Source organism: Dasypus novemcinctus, chromosome 8 (assembly GCF_030445035.2).
Source record: "Dasypus novemcinctus isolate mDasNov1 chromosome 8, mDasNov1.1.hap2, whole genome shotgun sequence".
Lineage (NCBI taxonomy): Eukaryota > Metazoa > Chordata > Mammalia > Cingulata > Dasypodidae > Dasypus > Dasypus novemcinctus.
The window spans coordinates 14,446,762-14,472,712 of NC_080680.1; the positions used below are offsets into that span (position 1 = coordinate 14,446,762).

A 25,951-nucleotide genomic window follows, 5' to 3' on the forward strand; every position below is an offset into this window, starting at 1 on the left:
AAACCCAAAACTGGGAAGCAGATGGGGCTCAGGTGAGTGGGCTCCCACCTACCACATGGGAGGTCCCGAGTTCTGTTCCCATTGTCTCCTGGAGAAGGTGAGCTGCTGCGGCAGGCAGGCACGGCAAGCTGGTGCAACAAGATGATGCAACAAAGAGACACAAAGAGGAAAGACAATGAGAGACACAACAAAGCAGGGAGCTGAGGTGGCTCAGGTGATGGAGCATCTCTCTTCCACATGGGAGGTCCCGGGGTCAGTTCCTGGTGCCTCCTAAAGAGAAGACAGGCAGACACAGAAGAACATGCAGCGAATGGACAGAGAGCAGTCAGAGAGCACAGACCACGAGGGGTGGGGATCAATAAATAAAATAAATCTTAAAAAACAACAACAACCCATAGCTCTCTTGGCCTTCGTGCCATCTTGTTAGACACCTCCACTCCACGAAAGCCAAGTGAGGAAGGAGCTAACGCATAAGCTGAAGCGCAGAAGAAGAAACGCAAGGCAGAGAGGCCCAGGTGACCCAGAGCAGGAACGTGGAATGCTGGAGGCGGGGGACGGTGCCGGTGCTGCGGCCCAGAGCATCCCTCCACGACCCAGAACTTCCAACCCCGCCTGAGCCCCGCGAGCATCTCTGAGAGCCCCACTGTTTCAGTTTCCTTGGCCGCTCAAGCGATGCCTTAGCGTAAACCACGGGAATTTATTAGCTCACCGTTTGGAGGCTAAAAAAGTCCACCTCCAGGTGTCACAGGGCCCTGCTTTCTTCCCAGCGCGTCCTGGGCTGGCCGCGGGGGTGCCGGGCGCTGGGCTCCTCTGCCGCGGGACGGGGCGCGGCGCCGCTCCTGGCTCTCCCTTCTCTTTGCGCTCTGCTGACTTCCAGCTTTCGGCTTCCGTGGCTTCCTCTCTCTGTCTGAGTTTCACTCTCTTATAGAGGATCCAGCACGAGGACTAAGACCCACCCTGGGCCACGCCGTAACTGAAGCAGCGTCCTCACCAGGCCCTACTTACAACGTGTCCACACCCGCAGCGGGGTCACGTCTAAGAAGGCTCTTCTGGGGGTGCAGACAGCTCCAAACCACCCCACGCGCCTCGTTCACACCAAAGCCGTCCCTCGGGGCCCTTCGCCCTGGAAGTGTGGCCTCCTGGACGAGCTCCGTCTCGGTTGCGGCTGGTGCAACACACGTAAAATTGACCATCTCCTCTGCTGTCTCGGCTGAGGGCTTTTTAAAAACGCAGCATCAGCTTACCCTGCAGGGCCCGAGCCCCCGTGACATGGTAGTTATAATCCAGTTACCGCAACATTCTGTCGCATTCTGCCCCAGGCCACGGCCCAGGGGTCCCCACTCTTTCAAGGGTCCTGGGCCCATTGTGGGGAGACTGCAGAGGAGGGTCCCTAGTGGAGAGGGTCTCACAGCCGTACCAAAGGAAGGGCTGAAGATGGTGAGAAGGTCTTGCCTGAAGAAGAGAAGCCACGTTGGGCGAGCAGGTTGTTGGCGTGGCTGAGCACGCCGGAGCAGAACACCAGGAGGGCAGATTCCCTACACAGACGCCTCCCCGTGGCCACGGCTCCCCGCTTGCTTGCTTCCTTTGTTTTTGTTTTTTTAGGTACTGGGGCTGGGGATTGAACCCCGGACCTTGTAGGTGGGAAGCTGGTGCTCAACCACTGAGCCACATCGCTTCCCCTCAGTTGGTTTTATGGTTTGTCCACTTGTTGTGTTTTTTGTTTTGTTTTTAGGAGGCACTGGGGACTGAACCTGGGACCTCCCATGTGGGAAGCAGGTGCTCAACCACTTGAGCCATGTCCTCTCCTTCCCTGATACCTTATAAGCAAAACTCCCTTCGTGTGGAGGTCAGGCTTTAGAATATCAGTTTGAATCTGTAATAAAGACTCTGGAATAAGAGGTCTTTTTTTTTTTATTTCTCTCCCCTTCCCCCCATTGTCCAATCTCTGTGTCCATTTACTGTGTGTTCTGTGTCTGCTTGCACCCTTGGTGGCACCAGGAAACTGCATCTCTTTTCTGTTGCATCATCTTGCTGCGTCAGCTCTCCATGTGTGTGGTGCCATTCCTGGGCGGGCTGCGCTTTTCTTGCATGGGGCGGCTCTCTTGCAGGGCGCACTCCTTGTGCATGGCACAGCACTCCTTGAGCGCGGCAGCTCTGCATGTGGGCCAGCTCACCATATGGGTCAGGAGGCCCTGGGTCTTGAACCCTGGACCCTCCCATATGGTAGGCAGACGCTCTATCAGTTAAGCCACGTCCACTTCCCTGGAATAAGAGGTCTTACATGAGACAGAAGCCATTTCTTGCTCATGTCAAGGTCTGAGCTAAGACATGGCCCTCCTGCGTGTCATCGAGCCTAAGTGCCTTCTGCCTTGTTGTTCTGCCTCCTTGACAATCCACTTCCATCTTGTCACCCAAAAGGGCTGCCCCTGTTCCTGCCATTGCTTCTTCATTCCAGCCCACAGAAACAAGGCTGGGAAAGTGAGGGCACATCCCTCCTTTTTAAAAAGAGCTTTGCCCTGAAGTTGTACACATCACTTCTGCTCATGTCGTAGTGACCACAACTTAGTCATGTGGGCTCGCCTAGCTGTAAAGAGGACAGGAAAATGGCATCTTTATTGGGGCCCAGATAAACTTTGGGGGTTCAGTAACCAAAATAAATAAGCAAAGAAGGGATATTGGGGAAGCAGATTTGACCCAACGGATAGGGCATCCGTCTACCACATGGGAGGTCCGCAGTTCAAACCCCGGGCCTCCTTGACCAGTGTGGAGCTGGCCCATGCGCAGTGCTGATGCGCGCAAGGAGTGCCCTGCCATGCAGGGGTGTCCCCCGGGTAGGGGAGCCCCACGCGCAAGGAGTGCGCCCCGTAAGGAGAGCCGCCCAGCGCGAAAAAAGTACAGGCTGCCCAGGAGTGGGGCTGCACACATGGAGAGCTGACACAGCAAGATGACGCAACAAAGAGAGATATAGATTCCAGGTGCTGCTGACAAGAATACAAGTGGACACAGAAGAACACACAGTGAATGGACACAGAGAACAGACAACTGGGGGTGGGAGAAAGGGGAGAGAAATAAATTTTAAAAAATAATTCTTAAAAAAAAAAGAAGGGATATTGGGTGATAGTCTCTGTCCAACCCATTGGCCAATTCTGTTCCATGCTTCCCAGCCTCACTTGCCGCTAGGGATGGCCCTGAAACCTAACAGGGAGTCCACTAGGACAATTCTTGGCTTTTTCTCTTACAGTAAAAGGAGAAAGATACGGCTAGTGGCGTTCCTTCCTCTTTCTTCCTGGGTGGCACATAGACACGGTATCAGGCGCTGTGGCAGCCATCTTGTGCTGTGAGGTGGCGAGCCTGAGAAGGCCAAGAGCATTCCAAAGGTCCCGCCCGGACACCATCAAGCCCCTGAGTAAGGCCAGCAGCTGTCCTGGCCTGAGGCAGTGACGTCAGACGGGAAACCCCCTGAAGGCGTGGCGAGTTCAGTGAGTTCTCTGGTCATCACCCAAGCTCAGGCCTGGAAACCAGATGGGAGGACATAACTCGTGAGGGTGCTTTAAAAAATCCCACGTCTGGGTATATACTCAAAAGAATTGAAAGTGGGGACTCAAGCAGAGTATCTGTATACCAGTGTTTATAGCAACATTACTCACAGTAGCCAAAAAGGGGAAACAACCAAAGTTACCATCAACAAATGAATGGATAAAAAAACACAGTCTTTCCAAACAATGGAATATTGTACTGCTGTGAAAAGGGCCGGCATTCTGGATGAACCTTGAAAACACCATGCCAAGGGAAATCAGTCAGGCGCCAAAGGGAAAATATGGTATGATTCCATTTATAGGAAATGTCTAGAACCAGCAAATTCGTGAGACAGAAAGTAGGTCAGAGGATCCAGGGGCCTGGAGGAGGGGAGGGGGGGGGGGGAATCGCTTAATGGGGGCGGAGTTTCGTTCGCAGGGACAAAAAGTTTTCATCAGGAAAGGTGGTGATGGTAGAACTTTGTAAATATCGTTAATACCGGGGCTTTGTCATCAGTCACACTACAGTGGTTAAAATGGGAACATCTGTGTTCTATGTATGTTACCAGAAACGTGATTAAAATACAGCCCCCGTTTTTTAAGCGCGCCTCGGTGGTTTTCCTTACCCCTGCCTGGAGATGAAGGCTTGCTGTTTCCGCGCGCAGAGCTTTGCGTGGCTCCTGGGGCCCGGCTGGGAAGGCGCGGGCTGCCTTCCACCCCAGCCCGGGTGTGGCACGGGTCGCCGAGTCCACCCTCCGTGGCCTCTACTTTCAAGCCAATTTCTGCAAACGTCGAGGAAGAAGGGGCGCGGGGGCCAGGGAATACTGCCATGTTCACAAAGGGCCGGCCGTTTTTAAAGGGAGAAGGAAGAGCTTCTGTAACCCCGGACCCACGCGTCTTGCGATCGCGTGGGCGCTGCACGCCGGCCCCGGCCGCGGTGACGGCCCCCTGTCCCCACACCCGGCACAGCAGCCCGCCGCCCGGGGAGAGGCGCGGTGACGGCCGGCGCCCGGGCCCGCGTTTCCGCCGCCTCCGGGCCGCCGGGCGCCTCCGCCTCCCGCGACAGGCCCCCCGGGACCCCCAGCCTCCCCGAGGGCCCGGGCGTCGGCGGCGGTCCCCGGGCCGCGGAGCGCAGCCCTCGGGACGCTGCGAGGCGGGGCGACCTGCGGCCCGGAGGCCCCTGCCAGCCGCACGACGGCGGCGGCCTCTGGGGGTTCCCGGGGACGGAGGCTGGGGCTCGGCTCCTCAGGGGCCAGCCAGGGGCGCGCTGCCTCCGCCGGCGCCCCCAGCAGCGCCCGAGGTGCCCGCGGGGCCAGCCGGGGTTCCCGGCCCCTGCCGTCGGTTTCTGTGCCCTGCTGGGGGGCCTGGGGACAGCTTCCCCCTCTTCCACCTTCCTCGCTTTCCTCCGCGCGGCAGGTGGGATCTTGGCCCGGAAAAGGGCGTCCCAGGCTGGAGAGCCAGCGCCTGCCAGCCGCGCCTACCTGGAAACCGCGTCTCGGACGCGCTGCTTCTGGATTTGGGGTAGGCCCCCAGGTCAGCGGCTGTGCCGCACGAGGGGCGCGCGGGGCAGGGGGGCCGGGGGGAGATGGGCGGGGGGCGCGGGGCCAGCGCCGGGCACCGGGCGCGGGACGTCCCCCAGCCTCGGAGGGAAGCCGCGGCGCGCACCTGCGGGCGCCGAGAGGACGAGGCTCTGCGGTTTGCAGGTCTGTGTTCCCGCAGCAGCCGAGGATGGCGGCAGAGGGGACGCCCGCCAGCCCGGCCCGCGCTGCCCCACGCGGGAAAGGGGCCGTAGCCGCGGGCCCGGGGTGCCCCTGCGGGCGGCCGGCGTGGCCCAGGCTCGTCGTCGATCCCAGCACGGCCGGCTGAGGGGTTCCAGGGCGCGCCGAGCCCGGTCCAGGCGCCTCGGGGCGCGCTTTGGGCCCCCCGCAGCCTGGGGCGCCGCCGCCCGCTTCTCCCCCTCCCCTCCCCCCTGCCAGGGCTGGTGCACAGGCGCCCACTGCCCGGGGGCTCTCCCCTCCCTCTCGGCCGGCCCCCCGGGGGCTCACCTCCCCTGGGAGGCAGGAGCCCCTCGGCCGGGCCCCGTGCCTGGGCTCCAGCAGCCCCCGCCACCCTCAGCCTCTCTGAGCTGCGGGGGTGGACCCTGCTGGAGCCCCCAGACCTGACCTTCCCCCCCCCTTCTCCCCAAACCTGGCCTGCGAGGGGCAGCCTGGAGCTGAGGGCCCGCCCAGAAGCAGCAGCCAGGGCAAGGCCTCTCCTCTCCACCCCTGAGAGGCCCGAGCCTCGGAGCCTCAGTGTCCTCATCTATAAAATGGGGTACCAACAGTACCTGAGGGGCACGGCAAAGGCCAAATGCGGCGCCCCGCACTGCGCAACTGCGGGCGGCACAGGCTAGACTCCCTGAACCCCAGCTCCCTGCACGGGCTCCGGCCCCCCCCCTCGAAACCACAGGACATCCAGAGGTGTGAGGTCACTGCCTGAGGCGGGTGTGTCGCTCTCAGCACCTGCTCTGCCCGTGGCCTGAGCAGGCTGCTTGCCTGGGGATCTAAAGGTGGGCGGGGGGGAGGGGGGGGGCAGATGTGGCTCAAGCAGTTGAGGGCCTGCTTCCCATGCGGGAGGTCCGGGGTTCAGTTCCCCGTGCCTCCTAAGGAACATGGAAACAGACAACAAGCAAAAACGAACTAAGAACCAATTCTCAGTGGCTGAGCACCAGCTTCCCACATACGAGGTCCTGGGTTCATTCCCTGGCCCTCGGCACCTCAAAAAAAAAAAAAAAAAGGTGGTGGGGAGGCACTGGGTGGGGTCCCAGCATGGGCAGGGTGGACAAGGGATCCCGGGGGCAGAGAATTAAAGGAATACACACAGCTCGCCACGCAGGGCCCATGCTGCAGACAGCCGCCTGTGAAATGAGAAGGGGGCCTCGAGCCCCCTCCCCGTGCCGTTCCAGGCACTGAAGAAGTGCGGGGCCATTGCAGGAGACAGGACACTCAGCCTTAACTGGTTTTGGTTTTTAAAAATTTATTCTGTTTATCCCCCTCCTTCTTCCCATTGTCTGCTCCCTGTGTCCATTTGCTGTGTGTTCCTCTGTGTCTGCTTGTGTTCTCATTAGGCAGCTCCTGGAACCAACCCTGGGACCTTCCAGAGTGGGAGAGAGGCGATTACTCTTGTGCCACCTCAGCTCCCTGTTCTGCTGCATCTTATTATTATCTCTCCTCTGTGTCTCTTGTTGCGTCATCTTGCTGCACCAGCTCTCTGCATCCCCCGGCACTCCTGCGGGGGGCAGCTTTCCCATGCTGGGCGGCATTCCCTCGCAGGTGCACACTCCTGTGCAGGGCATCATTCCAGCGTGGGCCGCCACTCCGCGTGGGCCAGCTCGCCCTCCCCAGGAGGCCCTGGGTATCGAACTCTGCACCTCCTATATGGTAGGCGGGAGCCCGACTGGTTGAGCCGCTTCCCAGCCCTGACTTGTTTAACCTGGAAGGGAAACTCCTGGCTCTCGGCCTGAGCGGTCCAGGGTATCGGCCTCCGGGCTCCATCAGGACACCAGGACCTGCTCCCCGCGCACCTGTGCGGTCAGCCCGGCTGTCTCCCCTCCCAGGCCTGAGGCCCTCGGGGACGGCCCAGGGCCCTGTCCCCAGAAGCCCAACGCCTGCCTTCGCTTAGATTGGACAGAGCCCCAATCCCCGGACCAATCACGGGCCACAGCGAGCCGGCGGCTGCAGGTCGTGCAGCACGTTCATCCACCTGCCCCAAATCCTGCAGGGGCCAGGAGTGAGGGTGGGGGACCCCGAGGAAAGCTGGGAAGCTGCCCCTGGGGAAGGGGAAGGACCGAGAGCAAAGCCCACAAAGTGAGAGAGACACGAGCCACCACCAGGCGACCCCGTACGGAACTGAGGAGCGTAATGGCCATGAGTGTTTCTTCCTTGTTCTGAGTGTGTTTGTGTATGTATTAACACATAAAGCAAATACCTTTGTTTTCTTCCCTATCTTATCCTCCTTACTATGTGTAAGTTGTATTAGTTTCATGGCATGGTATGAAGTTAGAGGACATCAAGCTTAGGATATTGCCCAAGGACTTGCACCCTAGCCTAGGGAGAGTTCGTGCATTTCTACTTGTCCACAGGACATTGAATACTGTTTGGGAAAAATTACAACTTTTTAAAAAATACATTGATTTCTTTATCTCCCCCCCCCACCCTTTGTTGTTTGTGCTCACTGTCTGCTCTCTGTCTGTTTGCTGGGTGCTCACTGTGTCTGCTCGTCTTCTCTTTAGGAGGCACCGGGAACTGAACCTGGGACCTCCCATGAGAGAGGGAGGTGCCCAATTACTTGAGACACATCCACTTTCTGCTTGTTGTATCTCTCATTGTGTCTCCTCATTGTGTCATCTCCTTGCATCATTTTGCTTTTGCTCACCACACTAGTCCATTGCGCCAGCTTGCTGTTTTGCTCGTCTTCTTTAGAAGGCACTGGGAATAGAACTTGGGATGATCCATGTGAGAGGCAGGCGCTGAACTGCTTGAGCCACATCCACTCCGCTGTTATTTTTTAATAGACTTTTTTATTTATTTTTTTTAGAGACATTTTTTTTAAAGACATTTTTATTTATTGATTTCCCTCCACCCTCTCGTTGTTTGCATTTGCTGTGTCTGTTTGTTGTGTGCTGGTCTTCTTTTTCAGGAGGTACTGGGAACTGAACCCAGGAACTCCCATGTGGGAGGGAAGCACCTAATCGCTTGAGCCACCTCCATTCCCTGCTTTCTTACATCTCTCACTATGTTTTCCTCCTTGTGTCTCTTGTTGCATCATCTTGTTGCATCAGCTTGCCGTGCCAGCCCATCACATCAGCTCGCTGTCTTGCCCATCTTCTTTAGGAGGCACCGGAAACCAAACCTGGGACCTCCCATGTGGTAGGCAGGAGCTCAATCACTTGAGCCACATCCGCATCCCTTAATAGACTATTTTTTAATTAAAGAAGTTGTGAGTTTACAAAAAAAAATCATGCATAACATAGAGGATTCCCACCAACACCTTGCATTGTTGTGGAATATTTGTCACAATTGATAAAATTATTGTTTAGAAATGAAGTATGGTTTAAGATGATGTATATGGCTGCCAAGCTGACAAGGGGTGGACTGTGATTGGTTAAGTTGATGTGTCAGCTTAGCCAGGTCACGGTGCCCAGTTGCTTGGTCAAGCAAGCGCTGGCCTGATCATCACTGTGAGGACATCTCATGGACTTAAACGATCTGGGAGTAGACGGCATCTACGGCTGATGACAGCTACAGTCGATGAGGAGACTGCCTTCAGCAAGGAGAGAGAGCTCTCATCTGATCAGCTGAAGGCTTTAAAACGAGAAGTGATTTCAGTAGTCAGAAAAGGGAATTTCCATCTCTACTTCAGCCAGCCAGCTTCTCCTGGCGAGTTCATCAGAACCCTGCACTGGACTCCCTAGCTTGCGGCCAGCGCTATGAATTTGGACTTGCCCATTCCCACAGTCATGTGAGACAATTTTTATAAAGGTCTCATAATCTTTACAGATATCTCCTTTCGGTTCTGTTTCCCTAGAGAACAATGACTAACAAGGGAACAATTAACACCAAGCATCCTTTTTCAAATCCTTCTCATTTCCCTTTATTTGTCTGATTATAAAAGTAACATAAGAACTCTGCACACAGGGCTGTAATTGACAGAGGCAAGTCCTCTGAAAATACAGATGACAAATTGATAGATGTATAAGGAGATCAGCAGGTTATAAAGGTATCACGTGCTTACTGTAAAAATTTTGGAAAACACAGTCATGACATAAAGAAAATCTCACTCCATCCAGAAAATACCACTGCTAACATTTTGGCGTTTCTAAGATTTTTCTATGTAAATTTGTTTACATCACTGCAGTTATTTAATTTTACAGTCCTTTCCCCATGAAGCACTGTAGCATCGTTTACGGCAAGCTGTGCTACGAGCGTCACTTGTAACGGCCGCGTGATATTCTCCCATACAGAGGTACCATAATTTATCCTTTTCCCTAGCATACATTTAAGTTGCCTACCAATTTTTCATATAATGCATGATGAATTATGCAAACAGCTTTTATCACATGAAAGAATATCCCCTTAGATAGATTCCCAGAAATGAAATTACTTGTCAGAGGATATAAATATTTTAACGACATCTGCTACATATTGTCTAATTGTGGTCCAGAGAAGTAGAACCCATTCATTTTCCAACCAACAGTGCATGCAGCTGTCTGGCCGGAAGCATGGACGTTCTCAGGTTTGCGAAAACACTTTGGCTTCTTCTGTAGAAAGTGAAAAATTGTGAATCGTGGTTTCCATACGCATTTCTGTCGTTCTGTGGTTATTTTTTTCAAATTGGCAGTAGACACATATATTTCTTTCGCTTCACGGGGGCAGACACAATGCAAGAGCCTGCCGGCTCCTTTTCCTGGGCACACACATAAGCTGCCTTTCCTGACCCCGCGTGCCTAGGTGTGAGCACGTGGCTGGTCCTCACCCACTGAACGTGGAGGCTGGCGACCTGCTCCCGGGTGGAAATGCCTGGGTCCCTGGGACACTGCCCGGGTGACACACAGGAGCGCTCGCCTCCACGTCATCCTTGCACGAGAGCGAGCTCAGCCTTATGGTGTCAGCCGCCTGGATGCTGGGTCGTCTTGGATACTTGCCAGGTCTCTTTCGATCCAATTCCTCGCTGTTTGAGTCACCCATTGCCGGGTGACAAATTACCCAGAACTCGGTGGCTTACAGGAACAAGAGTCGTTTATGATCGCTCACAGTTTCAGTGGGTCAGAAATTTGGGAAGGGCTCGGCTGGGCGGGTCTGGCTCGGGGTCTCTCGTGAGGTGACAGTCGGACGTCAGCCGGGGCCGCAGGCACCGGAAGGCTCGACCGGGCAGGTACCCCCTTCCGAGGTGGCTGGCAGCCCGGTGCCGGCTCTTGGCTGGGGGCCCCAGTTCCTCCCCGCGTGGGCTCCTCTGCCGGGCTGCCTGAGGGTCCCATGCCATGGCGGCTGGCTCTCAGGGGACACAGTGCCCGTTGTGACCCAGCCTCGGAGCTCGTTCACAGTCACCGCTGCTGGACCTCACTGGTCCCTCGGCCCAGCCAGATGCCCTGGGAAGGGACGCCACACGAGGGCACGATCACACCGGGGCGAGGCTCGTCGGGGCCCATCCTGAGGCTGGCTACTGCTCTCATCTAATCCACTCTTAGGACTTTATTCTAAAAAAGCAAAAATCATGGAGGTGTGCAAAGATTTAGCTGTCATTGTGTTATTGTTTTTAGAAGCCAAAAAACCCAAGTAAATCATGTTGAGTAAATCATAGTATGCCTATAAAATAGAATTGTAGATCATCATTAAAAATTACATTGATTTAAAACTTTTATGAAGATGAGCTTAATAATTAGAAAAAAAAGAGAAAAAGATAGGACATAGACACTGAGGAAAAGACGGAAGTAGTTGCCTTGCCAATTTGCATACAGGGCAACACTTATTGCAGTGATGGAAGGCAAAACATCAAAAACAAAGCTTTTACATATTTTAATTTTTTGATACCCCAATTTATTTTTACCTTAATTTTTCTAAATTAATATGTATTCTATATCTAACCTTTAAACTCATCACTATATTCCATTTTAATATTAAGGGAACCTGGCAATATATTGTGCTTCACTTTTGAAGAAGTTTTGGATCACAGAGAGGTTCAACAATGGCAGGGGAGGAATACTGGTGTGGGATGTTATTGACAGGGGACACATGGTTGGCAAGGAGTTCTCCAGGGCATATATCTAGGGTACATAAAAATGTTTGGATATTTTCATAGTGGTTACAATTAAAAACAACTGAGGGAGTGCTGAGTTCCTAGCCAGCAGAGCTCTATCACAGTCCCTAAAGGAACAGCAACAATCCCCCAAGTGCAACAGCAAAGACCAAAAAAGAAGGAAGGTCCAATAATGAGCCCTTGATACTAATGACTATGCTTGTGAGCCTGTGCACCTGAAATAAGAACAAGGCCTAGAGCTGCAGGGTGCCTAAGAGTTACCTCCTGAGAGCCTCTGTGTTGCGCAAATGTGGCCAGTCTCAAAGCCAAACTCAGCATGTAAATGCATTGCCTTCCCCCCAGCGTGGGACATGACTCCTGGGGATGAGCCTCCCTAGCACCGAGGTATCACTACCAAGTACCAGCTGATGATGTAACTAAAAATGACCTTGAATAAAAGGGTCAACTCGGACCAGCAGAGTATCTCAGTCTACATATAATATCAGGAGTTAAAAATGCTTTTTGACCTGAATAAAAGGGGGAAATGGAAAGGACAAATGAGTTTATATGGCTATGAGTCTCCAAAAAGAGCCGGGAGGTTACCAGAGGGGTTGCCCTTATGCACACCTGAGCAGAGTCCCAGAGACAGATAAAGTAGATACAACCCCGGGTATTGGTTCCTCTGAGGGCTACAGAGACCCATAGGTTCTATGGTCATGGCAGATGGGGTTCAGTGCTATGTCAGTTGGCCCTACTTTGGAGTTTGTGTTTCTGTGTGATGGAGCTGGACTCAGATGTGATCTTTGTCCACAAGCCTCTCCTGTTACTTTTACCGGAACTATAGTTGGTGCTGGAGTTTAATGTATACCCAGGGGACCTGAATCTCTGGACTGACCATGTGATAGCCAGGCCCTGAGCCTCAACAGACTTTAGCTCCTACACTGTGATTTATTGGACTTACCCCACTCAGCTAACATGGAGGTGAAGAAGGTCAACCACCACACCAGGGAGCCAAGAGTGCCTACAACTGAAAGCAGGAGAATTGCATCCAGCATCCATGTGGAATCTAAGCCCCCTCTTGACATAGATGTGGAGTGGACACAACCAATCCAAGGTCCACAGGATGGAGGAATAGAGTATGGATTAGAGTGGACTTATTGATAATCTATTCATGAACTATTGTGATTAGTAATTAAAGAAAATGTGGCACTGGTGTGGAGAAAGTGGCCATGGTGGCTGCTGGGGGTAGGGAGTGGGAGGAAGAGATGAGATGTGGGGGCATTTTCGGGATTTGGAGTTGTCCTGGGTGGTGCTGTGGGGACAGTTATCAGACATTGTATGTCCTCCCATACAATGTGGACTGTGGGAGAGTGTGGGCTATGGTGTGGACCATTGACCATGAGGTACAGCGGTGCTCAGAGATGTGTTCACCAAATGCAATGAATGTCTCATGATGATGGAGGAGGTGTTGTTATGGGGGAGGAGTGGGGTGGGGGGATGGGGACCTCATATTTTTTTAATGTAACATAAAAAAAAATAAAGACAAATTTTTTTTTAAATTACATTGCAGAAGAATACCTCACAACATGGAAAGATGTGTGCATAACATAATTAATATAACACATAATAACACGTATAGAATGGTGCTCTTCCGCAAAGGGAAGGCTTTCGATGATAGCATTTAAAAGGTGTGAACGGGTCTGTTAGGCGGCTAGGCTGCTGGAATGCAATATGCCAGAAATGGGTTGCCTTTTACTGTGGTGATTTATTAGCTTAAAAGCTTACACCTCTGAGGCCACAAGAATGTCCAAATGGAGGCATCAGCAGGGAACGCTCTCTCCCTGAAGACTGGCTGCTGGCAATCCTGGACTCCTCTGCCACGTGGCAAGGCACGGGGCGGCGCCTGCCGGGCTCTCCCCTCGTCCAGGCTGCGCAGCCCTCGGCTTCTGGGTCCGGTGGCTTTCTGTCTGCTGCGATGCCTTTCTTTCTGCTTCGGTGAGTTTCGTTTCTCTCTGTAGTCATCCCATTCATGAAGGACTCCAGTAAGGGGATTGGGACCCAGCCTGGGCCATGCCCTGCGGAAGTGACCTAATCGAAAGGTCCCGCCTACAGGGTTGCAGATGTAGCTCAAGTGGTCGAATACCTGGGTTCAATCCCCAGCACCTCTAAAAACAAACAAATGAAAAAGCCAACTCTCAATGGGGGGGGGTGCAGATGGAGCTCAGTGGTTGAGCACCTGCTTCCCAGGGATGAGGTCCTGAGTTCATTTCCTGGGACCTCAAAAAATCCCAGGTCCAGGAATGGACTAGCTCTAAAGACACGAGCTCCATAAAAGCCTCAAAGTATCACAAAGGGCATATGTAGCTGCGATAGTTTGGATTACAGATCAGCAGGCAGCCGCTCCCCTCCCCTTGCGCTGCAGACGAAGTACACTTTCCCACCACGGTCATGGGCTCTGCCAAATTATTTGCCTCGGCCAGTGGAGCAGGGGCAGTAGTTTCAGTGGCTGGTTCTGAGGCCAGGCCTCAGGAAGACCTGCATGCGTCTGCTGTCCTCTCTGGGAGCCTCTGACCTCCAGAAAGGCAGGAAATTGCCCTGAGGAGCCTGCTGGAGCCAGGAGGAACTGCCGTGAACTGAGCCTGCAGCCTGGAGCGGAGCCGCCGAGCCCACCAAGACCAGCCGCACCCCAGCCCGCCCCAAGGTGCAGGAACAAAATCCCAACACTCACTGCTGGACGCCGCTGAGATGCCATGTCGCTTGTTACCAGTGAAGCAAGGTCAAAACCATCCGGGATAATGGAAGTGTTTTTCTTTTTTTCTTACTGTCATTCTCTAAATTTTCTATGATAAACATACTTTTATAATAAGAAATAGTTATTTAAACATATGTTTATGGAAAACAAGCTTTCAGGAAATTTAGAAGGAAAAGCCATATCTGTAATCTCAATTCTCTGCTCTCATACAGAGAAGACAACTCCGTGATAATCAGCGGATGTGTACTTTATATCCTGTTTATTTCTCTTAAGTTACATTGTAAACACTTTTCTATGGTGCTACATGTCTTCATAATTAACATTTGCAGGGGTTGACAGACTACCCACCCAGTGGATACATATACCATACTACGCCAGTGTTTTTCCTCCTGTTGGAAATTTGGGTCATTTATGAATTTTCAGAGTTACAGATAATAGGGAAATGTATATATTAATGTATGGGCTTTTTTCCCTTCCTTCAAATTGTTTCCCAAAATTAAAGTCACAGGCTTGGGATTCTATGAGGAGAAATGAACATTTCAGTCCTTCTTGATATATATAAAAAATATGACTTCCAGAAGGAATCAGCCACCGCACCTCCCTACCAGCTGTACTGCCTGGGCCAGGCTGTCACTGACACTACACATCACCTATCTCATGTGCCGCCAGGATGAGTGCTGATTTTATTCTGGGGATAGGTTGCCTAGCCTCCCTTGTAGCTAGAGGTAGTGGATGAGAATGAATTGACTAGGTCATTTGAAAAGAGAAAACAGACAACTGGAAATGAACCTTCTTTTCCCCCTACTCCCACTTTGTGCTGTGATGGTTGGATCTCTAGCAAACATCTTGGGCCATGAGGTTACCCTGAGGGTAGAAACTACAAGCTATACAAGGCCAAGAAGAAAGATCCTGGATAACCTTGTAGAGGTGTCATTTCAGCTTTAGATTGCCTAGTTCGAGGCTTCTTTCGTGTGAGAAAAAAGAAATCTTGTATAAATTGAGTCTTTGAATTTTAGATTTCTGTTACTAGCAACTGAGCTAATTCTTAACCTCTCCAAATCATTACTAGCACTGGTTTTATCATATTAAAGTGTTTAAAAAATTATTTATAGGTGGCAAATGGGAACTAGGTACTGTTTTAATGTGCATATTTTAAGGGCTGTTAGAGGCAGAAAGAAAACACACACAACACAGTGTAAGCGAGAAAGGATGAGATGTGTTTCGGGCACACATAACGCGCTTTCCTGGAGCGGGAGGTCCTCTTCCCCCGCCTTACTGAGAGAAGGAAGGTGAAGACACTGTGTGCGTGCTGGGGGCAGTCCTCGGATGTCAGGTCAGATCTAAATTCTGTAGATAGTTGGGAACCCTTGAGGCAGGTCGTCCCAATGGAGACAAAGCTGTGTTTCCATCTTTCTCTCTTTTCCCCCTCTCCCCCCGCCCCACGCAGTTTCAACAGGAGATGTACCGGGGGGCCCCTTGTGCAGGCAGGGTAGCTAACTCAAACCAGTGAATACAGACGAGTTGCGCAGCTTGGAGAAGGAGCCGGAAAACTGGAAAACTGACACCTCCAGAGCAGGAGAGCCCAGCCCTGCTGGCACTCCGTGAAAGGCTATTTCTGTCCTCCCCGCACTCAGACGGAGACACGCCACCCCAGCCCGATAAATGCCCCTTTGTGCTGGATGGGCTCTCATCAGCCCGTGAGATGCCCTCGTCCAGAGCCCACAGCACGCCGCCGGGGGCCTGCCAGCCCCGACCCACCTGAGGCGGCACGGGGAACGCGGGGCTCCGGGGGCTGCCTTGGGCTCCGGCTTGGCACAGCTCGGGCAGCCCTGGCGTCCAGAGCCTCCAGCTGCGCCGGCTGCAGCCCCATCGACGCCAGCTGGTCGCACGGCCTTGACAGTGGCCTGCGGACCTGAGCGCCCTGGGCAGCTCTGCCCCTTAGATTCAGCTGGTCCTGAGCCCACAGCCATGGGCAATCCTCCACTCTGGGACCAGCCTCCTCCCTGTTTTTTTTGTTGTTTTGCTTTTTTAGGAAGTATCAGGGAATGAACCCCGGCCCTCGTGCATTGGGAGCAGGAGCTCAACCACTGAGCCACATCCGCTGCCCCTCCTCCTACCTATTTCTGAGTGACATCACAGGGGACTCTCTTCTGGGCACTGGCGGCTCCCTGAGTGTGTAAGTCAAAGCTTTCTGGAGAAACAGAACTGACAGGATAAACATACGTATATAACCATGCAAAGATTCATTGTAAGACTTGGCTCATGCTACCCTGGAGACTGGCACATCCAGACTCTGTCAGGCAGAGAGCAAGCTAGAACCTCTGGTGCAGGTGAGGTTGAATTCCCCAGGAGAAGTCGGCCAGAGGCAGAGACAGGAATTCTTCTTTCTGACCTCTGAAACTTTCAGTTCTGGCTTTAAGAATGCCAATTGACTGGATGGAGACTCACCCTCATTGCTGAGGGCAGTCTCCTTTGTTGATTGTAGATGCAATCAGCCGTAGATGCAATCTACTGACTATAGGTGCAAATCCACCTACAAAATACCCTCACAGTAATCATCGGCCCGCACTTGCTTGACCAAACTGAGCACCACAACTAGCCAAGCTGGCACATGAAAGTCACACTGAGCAAGTCACTTCCCTCCTGAAACCTCTGCATCTACTTCCTTGGGGTAGAGATAAGAGTTGAAATATAATATATATTTGAAATCGACGTGTATGAAATCATAAAATACACTTGAAATATAATATGACAACTTCCAAAATTCTTCGCATCATCCTTAGTTAAAAGCAGGGAAAAAAACCAGAGGTTAGCTAACAAAGCAGGATTTCAAAGAAAACCTTGGATGAAGAAGCTGTTGACACAAATGTTTCAGACCGCAGAGCACAGGCTAGCATTCACAGTGGCGGGCGCTGGCCAGAGGGCAAAGGGCAAGGAGCCCGGTTAAAGTCAATCTGCCTGCGCCCTGCAGCCGCTTCTTGGCTAACAAGATCAGGGCCTGCTGCTTTTGAAAGCTTTTGGTCTCCGGGTGACATATCCTTACCTGGATTTAGTTGCTGCTTAAACTAAATTAAGCTGTTAAACTAACTTCGTTCACCAACCCCAGAGTTGAGCCAGAAGGCCGTCGGCCGGCTTCCCACAAACCCGAGTGGTTTGGAAACCACGTTGCTGGACTCTGGGACTTGGGAAAGGATCCCTCTTGAGGCCGCTACCATTTGTGGTCGCATTCAACTGAAATAACTTTAAGTGGTGTTTTCCACAGTGTGTTCGTTTCTAAAGCAGCACGCGTCACCTTAGACCTCCCCACCGCACGGTGACATCCTCCTCCTGGGAAGGTGCCGCGTGCGAATTGCTCGTGGCAGGCGCTCAAACGTGGGGTCCCTGCCCCTCCCCTCGGCCCCTCAGTCAAGTCCCCGGCCTGACCCGAATTCCCAGCTCAGGGGCTGCCCGGGATGGCCCAGACCAGCAGTTCTGGGGGGCAGAGGGGCACGTCCCCAGAACCAGCGCCCTCAGCACCCCTTGGGGCTGGTTGGACACGCAGGTCCTCTGGCCGGCCCTGGCGGGCTGAGGGGCGCTCGGGGCTGGAGCCAGGCCTCCCAGCGGGCGGTGGGGCATGGAGACAAGCCTCTCGGGGGTGTGGGCCCGCGGTGGGCCCCGCCCTGGCTGTCCGCTCTGACTCTGGGCCACAGACTGGCCCCCTCCCCTGCCACAGGGCAGCGGCTGGAGGAGGGCGGCCGGGCAGGAGGGGCGCCCGCTCCCTGGGCCGGCAGCCGCCGCTGGCCGCGGGTGGGAGGGAGCTCGGGAGGAAGGCGCCCGGGGGGCCAGCTGGGGGCGCAGGGGAAGGAAGGGCCCGTGGCCCTGGGCCAGCGCCCCTCGGGGCGGGAGCAGCGGGCGCCAGCCAGCAGGGCCCTCAGCTCAGCGCGGCCTCTCCTGCCTCTCGGGGCCTCAGTTTCCCGACCTGTGGGAGCACCACGACCCCAGAGCAGGAGCAGGCAGGCCAGCGGAGCCACGTGCTCAGGGGCAGCGACCCTTCCTCGGGCGGAAGGGGCCTCCTCTCCACTTTATACAGGAACGGCAGCCCGGAACTCGCGGGAATGCTCTGGAAGGCCAAGGGCTGAAGGAGATAGCCCCGCCCCCGAGTCTCCGCAGGGGGCTCTCCAGGAGGGTGCGGGCTGAGGGTGGACCCGGCGTCCCCACGTATCAAGGGCAAGCTGCGGAGCAGTGGGGGAGGGGTGCCGAGAGGATGCCCTCGGGGCCCCGGGGCGCTTCCTGGAGGAGGCGCCCTCCTCCGCCAGCCTTGGAGATTGACGAGGGCTCTGGTCCTGGGCAGGGGAGGCAAGATGGGCCCCGCTGTCCGGGGGGGTGGGGTCACCTCCACCCAGCTCGAGCCGACCATCCGTGTCCCTCCCGCAGGGCACCGCGGAGACCCCGGCCCAGGTGCCGAGCTCCGATCCCGGTTACTGAGGAGGCAGCGCCGCGGAGGGTCGTGGCCTGCCCAGCCCCGCCCCCCTCTCTGCACCGGCCAAGTTCAGCCGCCAAGGGCGGGCCCCGGGCAAGGCGGGGGGGGGGGGGGGGGGGGGGCGGGGGGAGGCTCGCAGGCCCACGTCGCCCCTCCAAAGCACGGGCGAGCCAGCCCGCCGGCGCTCCCACGCGCCCTCGTGGCCGGAGCCCGCGGTAAATCTGGAGGCGGAGAGGAGGGAGCGGGCTAGCGGCGCGCTCAGTGCAGCCGCGGCGGGGTGCCCGGGCTCCCGGCCCGGGGCTGGGCAGGGCGGATGTGGCCGCGCCCGCCCCGCCGCCCCAGCGCCACGCCTGTCCCCGGCTCTTTGGAAGTGTTTTCCCTGCCTGGGTGGACGGTCACTGAGGTGCCCGGCCAAGAGCAAGGCGGCCCCCGGGGGCATCCCACGGCAGCTGCTTCTGCACAGGCCCCGAGCTGGGGGTGGGGCGGGGCACCGGTGAAGGCTGGCCCTGCCCCTCCCCAAGGCCAGGTGTCCCTGCCTTCTAGGGCTCACGGGGACGGTAGACAGTGCACCTGGGAACAAACCCATACTTTCGGGTCCAGGCAAAGGCGGGGGTGGTGACCGAACAGGCTATGGGATGGAGGGGGGTGGGTACTGCAGGCGGGTCATTTGTGGCCCTCGGAGACCTGGGGACAGGCAAGTAGAGGTTGGGGGAGTGCACAAGCCCCAAGGCAGAAAGGAGCTCGTTGGACCAGAAAGAGCAGGTGGCTGGAGTGGAGGGAGCAAGCAGGAGCCTGGGGAGCCCAGAAGGGGAAGGAGAGTATCTAAGGGTTGTGTGGGGCCCAGCAGGCAAGACCTTCGTGAGGGGCTATCAGCTGTCTGGTGACATGACCTAATTGACTTCTCCTACCTAGGATCAGGCTCAGCTCTAGGTATCGCAAAAAACCCCACGAGTTGCAGCAGCTGAAACGAGTTTTTTTCTTACTCATACTTGGGAAGTCTGGAGGCAGGCAGTCAAAGGACGGCCTCTGCTCTGAGCCTGGACGACACAGGCTCCTTCTGTCTTTTGCGCTCACATGTGAGGCATCTGTCCTCCAAGGTCTCCCTATGGCTGCTGGAGCTCCAGCCATTACATCCACATTCCAGCCAGCAGGAAGGTCTCCTCCCTGAGATTGCACATGCCCTTCCATTGGCCAGAACGGAGCCATGTGCAGGGGACGCTGAGTATGCAGCTTTTATTTTCGGAGGCCATCAGCCAAAGTAAAAATCAGGAGTCTGTGACCAAGGAAGAGGGGTGAACAATGAGTCGGGGCTGACTGCTCTCCTGCCGCGTTAGCTCTGGCGGCTGGAGACGAGGGCTTTACTGAGCGCAGATGCACAGAGATGCAAAGTGGCATCAGGCCTAGCCTTCGGGGACCCCCGGACCAGGGAAAGGTGAGGCAGGGCCCTCTCAGAGGAAGCGGGTGCAGTGACCCAGCTCCTGGAGGGCACGGGCCCGGGCCCGGGCGGCTGAAGACAAAGGACGCCCCCCGCACGGGCCGGGCAGAAGCTTCACTGGGGCTTCAGGAGGGGGGAGATTCCCTGTGGCCGCAGCGGTCCAGAGGACGAAGCCAGCGCTCCACAAAGAGGCGGGACAATGGGGCGATGAGCAGGGTCTCAGGACACAGGTATACAGAGCAGCGTTGCTGCTGGGGTCCCGGGAAGCACGAAGCGGAGGCTGGGGTGTTATCGAGGAAGGAATGGTAGAGCTGGAGAAAATGACAGGCTACCTACCATTGGTAATTGTTTCCTTGCGGGGACGTCTGTTACTTTTTTTTTTAAGGTTTATTTTTATTCCTCTCCCCTGCCCCACCCCTGTTGTCTGCTCTCTGCCACTCGCTGCGTTCTTCTGTGACCACTTCTATCCTTATTAGTGGCACCAGGAATCTGTGTCTCTTTGTTGCATCATCTTGTGTCAGCTCTCCGTGTGTGCAGCACCATTCCTGGGCAGGCTGCACTTTCTTTCGCGCTGGGCAGCTCTCTTTACGGGGTGCACTCCTTGCGCGTGAGCTCCCCTACGCAGGGGACACCCCTGCGTGGCCAGACACTCCTTGCGCGCATCAGCACTGCGCATGGGCCAGCTCCACACGGGTCAAGGAGGCCCGGGGTTTGAACCGCGGACCTCCCATGTGGTAGACGGATGCTCTCTCAGTCCTGGGCCTGCAGGGGCTGCGTGCTGCAGGCTGAGTGTCCCTTGGGGAGGGGGAGCCAGGGCCGGGTACCTACTGGACCCCCACAGCGGGGCTGGCTGGCTGCCTCTCTCTTCTCGCTACACCACACTGGAGGGGTCCCTCCAGGCCGCCCAGCCCGCAGCACATTCTGGAGCATGCCCCTCGCATGGTGGACATCCACTGTGTCCCTGGTGGCCTTCTAAGGCCTGCTGGGTGACCTTGGGCAGTCGCCCCTCCTCCTGGGGGATGGGGAACATGTGGATGTCACTGTGGTCACCAGCCCGTCCAACATCCTCCACCGGGACGTGCTCCTGCTCCCGCGGCAGCCCCGGGGGGCCTTGGCAAGTCTCATCTCCCGGAGCCTCCGCCGGCCCGTCTTTAAAGTGCTGGTGGTGGCACAGCACCCCTCTCAGGCTCTTTCCTTCTGGAAATGGGGTGCTGGGGGTTGAACCATGCCCTTCACATAAGACATGTTCACTGGGAAGCAGATTTGGCTGAACGGATAGAGCATCTGCCTACCACACGGGAGGTCCAGGGTTCAAACCCCGGGCCTCCTTGACCCGTGTGCAGCTGGCCCATGCGCAGTGCTGATGCACGCAAGGAGTGCCGTGCCATGCAGGGGTGTCCCCCGCGTAGGGGAGCCCCACGCGCAAGGAGTGCGCCCCATAAGGAGAGCCACCCAGCACAAAAGAAAGTGGAGCCTGCCCAGGAATGGCACCGCACACACGGAGAGCTGACACGAGATGACGCAACAAAAAAACACAGATTCCTGGTGCCACTGACAAGAATGCAAGCAGACGCAGAAGAACACACAGCGAATGGACACAGAGAGCAGACAACTGGGGAGGGGGGGTGCAGATGGGGAAATAAATAAATAAATCTTAAAAAAAAAAAAAAAAAGACACGTGCACGCCCCCAGCCCTGGTGCGGGGGTTGAGCCTGTCTGTCTGCAAACGGGCCAACCTTGAAGACGCTGTTAGGCTGCGCTCAGACCGAACCAGGGTGGGCTCCCAACCGGCAGGGCCGTGTCCTCGGGAGCCGAGGATACTGGGCGCAGCGCGTCGAAGCCAGAGAGAACGAGCCTGCCAGGGCACAGAGGCCCCTTCCGCACCAGGGGACAGAGGCCCGGCCGCGCCAGGACGCACAGACGCCGGGGAGCCCGGCCGGCCGCACCCTGATTCCGGGCTTCAGCCTCCAGAACCGCGAGCCCCTAACTTCTTGCTGGCTACGACGGTCGGGGTGCGGTGGTCACAGCAGCCCGGGGAAACGGAGACACCTTGTCGCAGGCCTGCCCGTGCCCCAGCCCCACCGGCAGGGATGGTCCTGGGGACCCTGGGAAGTCCAAGCAGGCCGCAGGGCTCAGCGTGGAGGTGGGAGCCCCGCAAAACTGTGGGTTCCTGCTGCACCTCGCCCCTATCCTGCCGGCATGGAAGGTCTGCCCCGTGGGCAGCGGGAGGGGGCCCTGGGCTGAAACGCCGCCCCCTCACCCCCCGCTGAGTCCCGGCAGCTCGGGGTGACGCGGGGGGGACAGGCGTGGGGCTGGGGCCGAGCCCGCCCTCCCATCCGCCGGGAGCCCGTCTCCAGCCTCCCCCACGCCGGGTCGCTCCACGCCGCAACAAGTCTCTTCTACAGGCCAGAAGCGCCCAAAGTCTCGCAGCTAAAGGGCGGCCCAACCAGACTCCCTGTTGCCATGGGGAGGGGGCGCGGCACGGCACCCCAGGTGTGGTGGGGAAGCTTCTGGAAGGATGCAGGGTGGGGGGTGGGAAGCGCTGGTGCAAACAGCCCGGGACGGGGGCGGGTGTGCCTGCACGTCCGCTGGAGCCACTCTGTCCCTCTGGTGCACCCAGCTCGCCCTCTTATGGCCCCCACGTCTCCTGGGGACACCTCCCAACACAGCACCTCTGCACAGGCTCCCCTCAGAGCCCCCCTGCCCCGGGGAAGCCCGCCGTCGGCAGCTCGGGGAAGGAGGCTCGCCCCGCACCCGCGCGAGAAACTGGGGACAGAGAGAACCTGACGCCAGGTGGAGCCCGGGGACAGGCGGGGGGCACTGTCCCCTGAAACCCGCCACTCGAGGCTCTTCACATCCTGTCATCCTCGCGGCTGCCCCCGGAGGGAAACTGAGGCTCAGAGAGGTGATGGTACTTGCCCGGGGCCACCACCCCCACCCATCAGCGCCCCAGGGGGTCCCCCACCCCAGGGTCCAAGCTCCCCATGGGGAGCCTGTACCCTCCCCCGGCTTCCGCGAGGTGTGCGCTCAGGGCAGCCCTGCCTGGCCTCTGTGCATCAGCGCAGGGGTCTGCACGTTCCCACCAGAAACCCCCTCCCCCGGGGAGGGCGACTGGCAAGGACTGGGGCTCCCGGGTCTCTCCTTCCCTTACCAGCCCCCACCCCCACGGAGCCTCCAGTGGGAGCTCTCTGGGGCCCCCTCCAGCAGAGCTGCCCTTGGAGCCGTTTTCTGATGGGAACTAGCTGTTCCGGCCGTCCCCCTCGTCCTCGCCTGTGCTCCCTGAGCCCCAGGGCCTCCCGAGGGCGGCAGTATTTGCTTGTCCCCTGCAGCAGGGGCGTGGGTTTTCATGGGAGGGGTGCCAACCCTTGGCCGCTGGATTCCGGCGGCTCGTGCACCTTCCCACATGGCCCCAGGGACCCAGGGTGGCACGGGAAGGGCAGCAACGCGCCAGACCCTGCCCCAGCGTGGGGACGGAGGAGAGGCCCCCTGCCCAAGAGGACGCGGCGCCCGCCCACCGACCACTGCCATTCTGTGCTCCTGCTCCCGCGTGGTGATGGCAGCGGGCAGGCTGGCTCAGGTGGCAAGTCCCAACTGTGCCACCCGGGGGCAAATGGTGACCTACCCGAGCCTCAGTTTCCTCAGTTGTAAAATGGACTGATAAGGGCTCTTCCTTTATAGGACACCCCTCCCCCCCCCGGGAGGGCTGGATCCCACAGGTTCCCGTGATGGGATGGGACTGTGGGTGACCTCCTGGGGGTGGCCGCGGTGGGCTGTGGTCAGGATGGGCTTCCCTGGCCTCCCAGGATGGGTCCCACATGCCCTTGACCTCAGACCCCCCAATGGGCAGAGCCCTGCAGGATCAAGTCCAAATCTATCAATGAGCAGATGGGGAAGCGGCAGCCAGGCAACCAGCCCCGTGCCAAGCTGGGGTACCGGCCAGGGCTCCCGCCACCCTGGGCCAGGGGTCCTTGTTCACAGCACCCTGCTGGCCCCAGGCCCTCTCTCCCACCCACAGGCTCCCTTTTTCTGATAAAATCCTTACGGGACTTGAATTTTCTGTGGCCTTCCCTTGCATTCAGGGGTGAAGCCTGAGGCAGGGGCAGGTGAGGAGGGCAATCATCAAGGAAGGCGCTGGTTCCCAAAGTCCACCGGGTGCCCCCTATACCAGCCCACAAGCAGAAGCGTGGGCCACCGTGCAGTCTTCCCAGCAGCCCTAAGCGTGGCTGCCTGGGGTTGGATAATCCTGGCTGTGACTCTCGCCAGTTGTGCCTCAGTTTCCCCCCACGTCTGAGGGCATTAGGAAGACTGGAGAAAGGCAAAAGCTGGCCACGTCCTGGAGACCTCTTGCTCACGCCTGGCCCCCCATCTGCTCCACGAGGCAGCCCACCTGGGCTCCAGGCTCAAGCTGAGCTGACCCTAATCTCCCATTTCTTGGACTGGGAGGGGAAATAAATGCCGTGCTCACATGGCATGGATCAGCACCAGCCATTTCACGGCGGGGGGAAGCAGATGCAGAGCTTGCCTCTAAAATGGACTGACAGGAAGTGGACTTGGCCCAGTGGTTAGGGCGTCCGTCTACCACATGGGAGGTCCGCGGTTCAAACCCCGGGCCTCCTTGACCCGTGTGGAGCTGGCCCATGCGCAGTGCTGATGCGCGTAAGGAGTGCCCTGCCACGCAGGGGTGTCCCCCGCGTAGGGGAGCCCCACGCGCAAGGAGTGCACCCCATAAGGAGAGCCACCCAGTGTGAAAGAAAGTGCAGCCTGCCCAGGAATGGCGCCGCACACACAGAGAGCTGACACAAGATGACGCAACAAAAAGAAACACAGATCCCTGTGCCGCTGATAACAACAGAGGCGGACAAAGAAGAACACGCAGAAAAGAGACAAAGAGAACAGACAACTCTGGTGGGGGGGGAAGGGGAGAGAAATAAATAAATAAAATAAATCTTTAAAAACATAAAATAAAATGGACTGCCAGCCCACGCAGCTACGGGTAGCAGTTCCCGGAGTCCTGGTAACCCCTGGCCCCAATCTGGGCTTAAAAGGGACCATCGCTCCCTCCTGCCCCCAGGCCAATGGGAGGGTGAAAGGGCCCCTTGAGTTTTGCTCACTGTACCCCCATCGGGGGCTGTGATGGGGAGACAGCGGAAGTCTGGGATGCGAGGGGTGCCAAAGCCTCTGGGACTGGGAACAAGGTCAGGGCGAGGCAGGGGAGGGCAGGGCACCTGGGAGGTGATGCCCCCTCCCCTCTGCGGCCGGCCCGGCTGCCCACGCCCCAGGCCAGGGGGCCCAGCCAGGCTGGCATCCCGCCGGCACCTCCTGGGAAACAAGGGCTGATTGAGCGCAGCGCTGGAGGAGCTCGTGCTCTGCTCCCGCCGTCAGCGCGCAAGGCTGGGCCTGCCGGGAGGAGCTGGCACGGGCACGAGGTGCCAGCTCAAGGCAAGGCGGGTCCTGCCTCCCGCTGCCGGACGTGGGAGGCCGCTCCATCCTGGGCACCCCGGGATTGGTGGATAGTGGGGCTCGGGCCACGTCGGTCCTCTCCTCTGCCTCTCTCCCCTTCCCCGAGTCTGTGCAAGGGGGGCCTTCTGAGCCCCATTTCTCAGGCGGGAAAGTTGAGGCTCTGAATGCGGAAAGCCGCGCCCCGGGATTCAGGGGGAGCCCAGGGTGACTCATTTTTCACCATTACTCCGTGCAGGGCAAGGCTGGGCCACGGCCAGCGGCAGCCGCACCAGCCCACCCACCGCCTCCCCAGCGGCCTTCGCTGAACGAGTGGTCCTGTGGGCGCCAGGGTCAAGCGCGGGGGCGCAGAGGGGGACGTACCTGGCCCAGGGCCCGGGGCGACCGGGCTGCCAGCAGGGGCGGTGTCGGCGCCGAGGGCGGGGACAGCCTCCGCCCCCGCCCTCCGGTCCCCAGCGAGCCCCAGGGCGCCCGCGGGAGGCGCTCGGGCCCCGCGGCTCCGAGGGCGGAAGGGCCCGTCTCCGGCCGGGTGCTCTGCCGCCCCCCGCGGGCGCCGAGCC

General features: G+C 57.2%; 1 long non-coding RNA gene across 1 annotated transcript; it reads right to left on the reverse strand.

Annotated features, from left to right (window-relative positions):
- Positions 1-12,964: 12,964 nt before the first annotated feature.
- Positions 12,965-25,937, reverse strand: LOC139439481 (uncharacterized). The gene is made up of 3 exons (XR_011649349.1): positions 25,755-25,937; positions 14,017-14,128; positions 12,965-13,453 (listed from the first exon to the last, which is right to left on the reverse strand). It is a non-coding gene; the product is annotated as an uncharacterized lncRNA (long non-coding RNA).
- Between the last annotated feature and the right edge of the window lie 14 nt (positions 25,938-25,951).